Consider the following 7884-nt stretch of genomic DNA (forward strand, 5'->3'; position numbering starts at 1 on the left):
CTGGACATGAGGTTCTGTCCCCCTCCGCTCTCCCCCCCACATCATTCTTTACAGGCAATTTGGTAGTTCCAGTATAATAAAGGGGTTAGTCCATCTGTCTGTCCTTAATGCTCTTGGAGCACTCTGATTCATTACTGAAACAACCAATGGTAAGATGGTGTAACTTTTAAATAAAAGATCTTTTTTTTTTTAAAGAAACATCAGAAAAAATTCTATTTAAATGTGGTAAAAATGAAAAAGATTTTTAGTCTGAAAAGCAAGAGATACTCTCAGTGGTTTTAATTTTAATTTACTTTAGCAAAGAAAGAAAAAGTGTGTTTACCTATTTATCTCTTCCTAAAGCCATGATGTAGTCACTTTATTTTCCTGAGGGTGATTATAAGGTGAACATTACCAATTTTGCCAATCTGGAAAGCTCCTGATTTGTTTTATTTAGTTGTGGCTTCTACTTTTATGAGTATCTAATGTGATTCATAGTGTCTATAAAAGAACTGTTCTGTCAGGTAACTGAAAGGAAACTCCCTCATTTGTTTTCATGTTCAAGTGGATTTTAAAGGCTTTCTTTTATGATTAAGAATTAAGTTGTGAGTTTAACAGAAACTCCTTAAAATACCAGAGTATTTTAATCTTTCTATTGCAAATGGTGCTTGCTTAACACGTCTGTTATTAGTCAGACGCCCTGACATGATAGAAGGAAAACTGCAGTGGCTAGTGCATTCAGGTACTTTTTACTGCACGCTTCAGCTTTTTATTACTCGTGTACCGGGAATGCAAACACAGAAAACAACAAAGATCTATATAGCAAGAGACCAAAAACAACACAAACCACTCAGGACACTGCCATGAACTAGTTATTCTGCCTCGTTAGCACATTTTTGAAGTTCAACTGCTTCTGAGTTATAAATGTATTTAAAAGATTGAGATCAAAGAATTTCAGCACACGAAATGAGTGGTTTGTAATTAGAGTAGCTTTACAACTTTAACAATAATATCCATCGTTAAAAACACTATAAAGCATGAAGTCACCACTGTAACCTGTCATAAAGGGTTTGGTCTCATAACTCACAGAGAAAGCACATAAATTACAGAACTAATGGTAATTTTGTTGTTTAACAGTAATATGAATGACCTTAGGGGCCTTTTGCCTGGCCTTCTCCCGGCTCTGGAGTTGTGTGGTTACAATATATCCCCAGTGTAGTGTCCTAAAGGCACAAGTGAACCCCTTAATCTGCACTGAAATTGGGCTGGGGTCCTGGTATGGTAAACTGCATATTGCAGGCTGTGATCATTAATAATCACAAATAGTCAGGCCTTTGGTTAGGAGGGCAGAAGAAGAAGAACTCTGAAGTTTCTAAAATTTAGGAGAAGTCTCCAGAAAAGAACAATATATTGTGCTTAGTCCGCACTCCTCTCTTGTACTGCTCTGCCCCTCTAATTTTTAATCTGCCCACATTAGGGATCACTTCCTTTGTTCCATCTTTCCATGACCGTAACAGCTCAGGGCTACCTGAGAACTGAGTAATAGGTGTTTGAGAAGCAGGGGGACACAACACAATCTAGCCCCTCCATCAACCACAAAACTATCCCTTAATCCTGCAGTATTCTGCCTCTAGGTACGTACTTACCTCTCAACCAGCATTACACTCAGTCTTTCCACTCCAACCTACCAGCACTCAAAACCTTCCCACTGGGTCTTCTCATGACATCTTTTCCACAATACTTTGTAAAGTATCACAGGAGTGGTAGATGTTTCAGTCATTTTGCAGAAAACAAAAACAAATACGGAAAATTAATCTAGCTTTCTTTGGAAGAATGTACAGTGACATAAATTACATACTTTATACAAATATACTGTACCAGGTATGGTATCTTCTAGCTTCAGGTGATGTGTAAGCAATACAAAGTAGCATGAAGATATGCACTTTTTGCATATCTTACCCATTGGAGTGTTAAATGCAAATTAAGTTAGGCACAGAGTCAGATCTTGGTCTATGTTCCATCCCCTTTGCATTGCTCATGCAGCAGAAAGGGAATAAAGAGGTTTCTTAAGGAACCTTTAAAATAGCTGTCGCCTATTCCTTATAGGAGTGCTAAGACAATCCAAGGTCTTGCTGAGGAGCTGTTACAGCCAACAAGTTAAAAAGCCCCAGGCTACTTTGTGCCAGGAAATGAGCTGTTCTAACGATGTGTAGGAGTCAGAAAGGGGTTGCAATTGGGCTGGAGAGAATTTTCTCCAGAATCTAAGTTTACAGTAAATGTGTAAGTAGCTTAAAGTGGCCCAGCAAAAGAAAGAGCATGTCCATAGTTCTTGGGCTGTGGTGCAGCCTGCAGACAGCTATGGGGAGACAACTCTAACTTATACTGGTTGTCATTTGAACCTCTGCAAAAACCCAAAATAAGGGCTGGAGGAAAGGTGGCTTTACATCATCTTGCCCTCTCCCTCTAAGTTGTATCTTGTACGCTGTGCTTCTCAAGAGACACAGAACAAAATTTGCTTCCATGTATTCTGGGCCATGTAGAGACAATAGGGCCAATATCAAACCCTTATACCAGTTTCTGCAGCAGCTAGAAACTTCACCTTATCCAGAAAACAGCCTGCTGAGGCAGTTTCAGCCCATTTAAAGCCCATTTATCCTGCTAGAATACTATTTCCAAGTCTTGAAATCCAGCTACTCTTGTTGGACACAGAACCTGATATGTCAAGTAATACATAAGCTGAAGTTGGCATTGGCCAGTAAGTTATGCATGTTTTAGTGAACAAAGGTATAATACTTTAAAAAAATCTTCAAGATCAATAGTTTTTTCCCCCCCTAATTGGACAGTGTGATTACCAGAAACTCCCCAACCCTAAAGCACTGCTGATGGTGCCAGATAGAGCTAATGCAAGCAAACTTGGTGCCCTCTGCAAAACAACATAATTTGTTTCAGTTCTGTCGCAGAGGGACAAGATTCATTGTCCAACTTTTTCTTTTCTGCTTGCCCCCACACACACTGCTCTGCCACGATATCTTGGTAGGTTTGGAAGTGTGAATGGTCTGTTTCAAAAAGAGTTAGTAGTGGAGTGCATGAAGGTGTTCTGTTAAACAGAGGGACTGAGCTGATGAGTTAGTGAAAGCATGATGATTCCCAAGGCTAGTCAGTGCAAAACTCAGCATGATATCGTTCAGATACTGTATAATGAAGTAATAGATCATGAACAGCAAAAGTCACCCTAACATATAAGATTCTTCCTGAGGCTGACAGCTGAATTCAGAGGAATTTATCTGGATTTGCATTTATGATCAAAATTTAGATTAAATATGGGAGGAGGAACCCTAATTTCTACTCATTAAAACTCATTGCATTTGATTTGCACCTGCACAGCTTCCCATGTGTGTCTTGGATCATGGTTCAAACTCCAGGATTTCATCACCAAGAGGGTGTTTGCTTTCCGACAACCCTTGTCAGCCTTTTCTCTTTTGTTAAGAAACTGTTTACCCAAAGCTGGCAATAATTTTTCATGGGAAATTGTTGAAGTTGTCCCATTGGCCAATTCAAATCAGTGGCTCAATTTTTTTTTTGCTAGTTGTCAGCCATTCTGCAAATAAGAAAACTGTATATTTAGCATCAGCTACAACCACAGCAAGAGATGATCTGCTTGAGCTTCTGCTAGCTTTGACAGAACCTCACCCACCCTGGTATTGTCTGTATGTCGGTAAAAGCAGCAGCATAATGGGATAAGCATTGAGGAAACATCTGATGTACAGAAATGGATTTTAAAATGTTTTAATTCCTTAAATGAATCAGCTCTTACATGATACTAAATGGAGATTTAAAACTAAGTATAACAATGTTAATATTTATTTTAGAATTTTATTATATCTTTAAGATCCTATTTTTCCTACTCATAATGTGACAAAACACAGTTAACATTTATCAAGTTTCTTTTGAACATTATGCATACCAAGTTCTTACCTTAAAATAAGGGATCAAATTAATCCTTTGTGTAATTTAACTGAAATCAATGGAATAACAACCAGAATGTGTTTGACCAGTGCTCTCTACTACTAAATAAAACCAGTTTCAATATGTAAATAAAATTACATTTGCCAAGTCTCTTTCTTCATCACATGCCTGTTTCTGTCTGCTCACAGCACACTTTGCTGCACTGTGGGGGGTACCAGGCAGGAGCTGGCATACACTGAAGTAAATTTTAGTAAATGAATGTCTTGAATAGTCACCAGCAGCTAACCATTGATTATTAGAAATAAATATTCATGGAATCTCCCCAAAGAACAGCTGCAGCTTAGGAACCCCCTCACTACACCCATCCATCTCCTTCTTCATGCTCTAGGTAGTGAACTACTGTATTATGTGAAAACTGCAGCGTTCCGGTGTCCGGTTCCTTCCATCTCAGCTTCCCTCCAGTTCCCACTGTGGTTATATTGTATTATTAGCTTTCCATGATCTATAGGGTTTCATCCTAAATGTGGGCTATACTAACAGTGACTGGCAGCATCTTGTTGATTTCTCCTTGTATTGATTCCAGATCTTGAACCATATATGTAGTTATATTTCTGATTTCACCTTAAATGTTTGCACGTCTCTTGTTGCTTCTATTGCTGCTAGGTCATTGTAGGGACCTTTGTTACATGCCCTGCCTCCCTGTCAGTAAGACAGTCTTTACTTTAGTCAGAATGGTGCTCCCAAATCACTAAATCACTTTCCAGCAGCTTTCCTGCACAAAGAAATTAACTATATAAAATCAAAGAAATATATATCTGATAAACTGATCTTAAAATATCCACCACCTCATGGGATTCATCACCTTTCCATTTATAGTTCTGTAGGCATGTTTGACAAGACACTGAGAGATGTTCTTGAACATAGTTTCAACGCATACCTAGGATGCTGATAAAGTCAAAGGTCTGTTGATGTCACTATGCCAGCTCAGTTTTATTGATATCACTTATTTCATACACTCTTGTTACCAGGCTTTCTCTTATTTTCTTAATGAGGCCCTAAGGATTTTGGCTGAGAATGCCCCTACACTTTGCATGCCTAAATTTAAGGGATGGGGTTGTGCCCAACGCTCTTCAAGAAAAATAGCACTAGGTAGGTTTCCTTTTTCAGTCTGTCAGCGCCAATCCATATTGGCATAGTCATGCAGTGTGCTCTCTTCCTTCACTGCTTTTGGAGCTAAACAGGCCCTTTGCCATATTCATGGGTCCTTTCCACAGGAGTATAAGGCTGCATGCCAGATCCCCAAGGCTAGGCACAGACATTCAAAAAGCCTGAGCCTGAATTGATTCAATCTTTGCAGGTTAGTCTAACCTAGCTAGGCTGAACCTGTTTGTAACAGCACAGACATCCCAGACATGTAGGTTTATCTCAAACCAGTTTCAGCCATTTTCAAACTGGTTTATGTGTACTGAGCATCTGTTCTGTTACAGGTTTAAACCAGTTTCTGATCACTTAAGCCAATTTATGTGTAATGTCTGTCCCTAGCCCAAATGGTGCAAATTAGCATAGCCTACAGATTAGGAGGAAGGGGTTCAAGGGGAAAATTTTATTTTTCCCCAAGCTCAGTCTGTACCAGGTTCTTCTTGTATTAGAGTTTAGGGGCCACGTCTACATGAGATGCTGACTGTGCAGTTGTTACTGTACAGTCATGTAGTACTTGCATAACAAAGTACTAAATGACCATGCAGCAATCAGCATTACCATGCAGTAGTGTCCTCACACAGCTTCCAAGTGACACTGACTGTGCAGTAACTTGTTACTGCTACAAAGTAGCTCATTATTACTGCACAGTAGCATCACATCATGGTTTGTACCCCATGACTCTACTACACAGTACTAATGAGCTACAACACAGTAGTAATGAGCTACTGCACAGTAAGTGACTTGTGTAGATGCAACTGTGATGCCTTAAGTTATACTCAGTGGCAAACAGCCCCAAAAGGCACCTTTGGCAATCAGATATCAACAGGGCATAAGGGTGAGCTACAACCACCTTTCATATTCCCTATACTAGTAGCCTCTGTTCTAGCACCAAGAAAAATTCCTTTATTGAGTAGAAGGTAACTTTATTTTAGATGGGGTTGAAAACTGGTGGAATAGGAATACAGTTATGGGCACATTTCAGAGTTCTATGGAAGTTGAAGAAACACATTAAATATCTTCACAACAAAGAGTCACAAAGAAACTCCTGGGACAAATTCACCATAGTTGTAACTCCACTGAAGATAGTGGAATTTTACCAATGTTGAACATGTATTCTGAATCCAAAGCACTTAGGTTACAAATAAAATGAATGATAGGTCATAGCTTAGTCTTAGAAGAGTTTCATATTAATTTCTCTGAGCGGTCAAGCTAAATGGTCATACCACTGTCCAGGGAGCTGGATTGTATTCCTCTTTTTGGATATCATTATCTTTGTTAGTGAAGTCACTTACCTTCTGCCTTTGTTAGAATGAAACAGTGATGATGTCCTCAGAATTGCTGTTTATTAAATAATGAAAGCCTCCCATAAGTGTTAGTTATGATTACTTTTAAGGAATATAGAGAAAACCATGTAGGATCACACAATTTGATTCACTTACAGAAATGTCTACAATTTAGGCTAGTCTGGCCATTAAAAGAGTTTGGCACATAAAAGAGCATCACATTCAAGATTCATAATTTACTGTGCAGCAAAAATGTAAATGTCCTGATGCAGATCAATGACTTTGCAACTTTCAGGTTACAGTCTACATTTTGTTAAAGGAGCTAAAATATAGCGTTTAATGGTGTTGCAAAAGGCTGAAAGAATAAGAATTTTGAAACATGCTAACTGTGCTTTGTCACACTATTATGAGCAGGAAAAAGAGGTAGGATCTTAAGGACCCTATATTTTATAAAAGTGAGTGCTCAAATGTTTAATATTTTTATATGAGAAGCAAGGATTTCTTAGAGTGATATGTTTTATAGAACCAACTGCGTATTTGGGATAGAGTTAGACAAACTTAAATAGAAGACAGTTTTCATCAAGTCGTTTTCAAATAATGTCTTGCATTGAAAAGTTCGTAATTTTATACTAACTACACAGGTGGTCCAGTAAAGGTGATTAGTATAAGAAATCCTTGCTTCTTGTATACGTTTTTGATCATCATGGCTACAACATCATTTGAACACTATCATAATATTTTTACTAAGCAGAACTTACCTAGAAAAGAAATCTTTAGTCCACAGTAAGTAAAATTCAGATATTAACCTGCAATGGGGATATAACTACATTAACATAGAGTACAGTTGGAAAAATACTTTTTTTTTTTTTTTTAGGGTTTTTCAAAATAAGTTGCCAGTTTTGTTAATTATTAAAGATGATTCTGAAACAACTGACCACTGCCAAATACCTGTATGTTCAGATTTAGATATGGATTTGACTCTAAATTTTTGGCTTGACCCTAACAGCCTGAGTACCCTCAACTCTCACTGTTTTAAAAGGAACTGAAGGCCATAAGCACTTTTCCAGACATCATTTACTTGCTTTTGATTCTGCACTGAAACAAGAGTACTGAATGTGCCACACAGTGCAGCAGTTATTGGTATTTCTTTGGCAACAGGCTGGTGTCATGCTCATCAGCTTATGATTTCACCGCTGGATCAAGCTGAGGCATAAAAAGGTAGTAGGGAGAAAAGGTTCGCACCTCTTGCAGCCCCAGAAGAGCCTGCTCAGTTGCTGGCTCCCGCAGGCAACCCAGGCGCAACCACAGCTACTGCCCCCGCTCTCCCCAAGACAAAGCGAAAGGTGTTTGTTGTGGGAGACTCCATCCTGCGGGGCACTGAGGATGCAATCCCCTTAGCCCGGGAAGTCTGCTGCTTCCCGGGGGCCCGCATCCGAGACATTGCGGAGAGGATCCC

General features: G+C 39.0%; 1 long non-coding RNA gene across 1 annotated transcript in view; it reads left to right on the top strand.

Annotated features, from left to right (window-relative positions):
- Positions 1-7884, top strand: part of LOC109308389 — a 69976-nt gene that overhangs the window by 8623 nt on the left and 53469 nt on the right. The window contains exon 2 of the long non-coding RNA XR_002100598.1: positions 1520-1525. This is a non-coding gene — a long non-coding RNA (uncharacterized LOC109308389). The remainder of the gene's footprint in view (positions 1-1519; positions 1526-7884) is intronic.

This window comes from Crocodylus porosus, unplaced genomic scaffold (assembly GCF_001723895.1).
Source record: "Crocodylus porosus isolate Cpor-Errol unplaced genomic scaffold, CroPor_comp1, whole genome shotgun sequence".
In the NCBI taxonomy this organism is placed as follows: domain Eukaryota; kingdom Metazoa; phylum Chordata; order Crocodylia; family Crocodylidae; genus Crocodylus; species Crocodylus porosus.